Raw genomic sequence first — 1410 nt, forward strand, 5'->3', positions numbered from 1 at the left:
ATCTTTGGGTACATACCAAGGAGTGGTATAACTGGGTCAAATTTGTAGTTTTTAAAGAGCTCTCCACACTGCTTTCCATAGGGGTTGAACAAGTTTGCAGCCCCACCAGCAGTGGATGAGTGTTCCCCTTTCCCCACATCCTCACCAACATTTGGTATCATTTGTTTTCTTGATCTTAGCCAGTCTGACTGGGGTAAGATGAGATCTTAAAGTGGTTTTGATTTTCATTTCCTTAATTATTAGTGATGTGAACATCTTTTAAGATGCTTCATAGGCATCTTTACTTCTTCTTTTGAGAACTCTCTGTTCTGCTCCTTAGCCCATCTTTTAACTGGATTACTTGTCTTGATCCTCTGTTTTTTGAGTTCGTTATATATTCTGGATATTAAACCTCTTTCAGATGTGTCACTGGTGATTTTCTCCCATTCTGTGGGTTTTCTGTTCACTTCCCTGGTTGCCTCCTTTGATGCACAGAAGCTTTTTAGTTTAATGAGGTCCCATTCGTTAATTTTTGCCCTTGTTTCCTGAGCAGTTGATGTGCGGTTTAGAAAATCCTTTCCTACACCTATATCGTGTAGTTTTTTCCCAATGTTCTCTTCTAACAGTTTCAGAGTTTCAGTCTTTACATTGAGATCTTTGATCTATTTGGAATTGACTTTTGTGCAGGGTGAAATATAGTGGTTTAGTTTCATTCTTCTATAGGTGGAGATCCAGTTTTGCCAGCACCATTTGCTGAACATGCTGTCTTTCTTCCAGTGAATACTCTTGGGGCCTTTGTCAAATATCAGGTGGCTGAAATTGCATGTACTCATATTTGGGTCTTCAATTTTGCCCTTGATCTTTGGATCTATTTTTGTGCCAGTACCATGTTGTTTTTATGACTATAGCTCAGTAACACAGCCTAAAATCTGGTATAGTAATCCCCCCAGCATTGCACTTAGTGCTCAGGGTTGCTTTGGCTATCTGAGGTCTTTTGTGCTTCCATATGAATCCTAGGATGTTTTTTTCCAATTCTGTGAAAAATATCGTGGGGATTTTGATTAGCATTTCATTGAATCTGTAAATGACTTTTGGTAAGATGCTCATTTTCACAATATTAATTCTTCCAATCCATGAGCATGGGAGTTCCTTCCATCTCCTGGTGTCTTTCTCAGTCTCTTTTTTTGATGATTTAAAATTTTCACTATAGAGATGTTTGGTGTCTTTTGTCTGATTTATTCCAAAATATTTTAATTTTTTTATAGCAATTGAGAATGGAAGCATTTCCCTGTATTCTTTCTCCAATTGCTTACTATTAGTTTATAGAAAGGCTTCTGATTTTTGTAGGTTGATTTTATAACCTGCCACTATACTGAAAGTGTTGATCAGTTCTAGGAGTTTCCTGGTGGAACTTTTGAGATCCGTTAGGTA

Source organism: Nannospalax galili, unplaced genomic scaffold, assembly GCF_000622305.1.
Source record: "Nannospalax galili isolate Female #2095 unplaced genomic scaffold, S.galili_v1.0 scaffold91, whole genome shotgun sequence".
Taxonomy (NCBI): Eukaryota; Metazoa; Chordata; class Mammalia; order Rodentia; family Spalacidae; genus Nannospalax; species Nannospalax galili.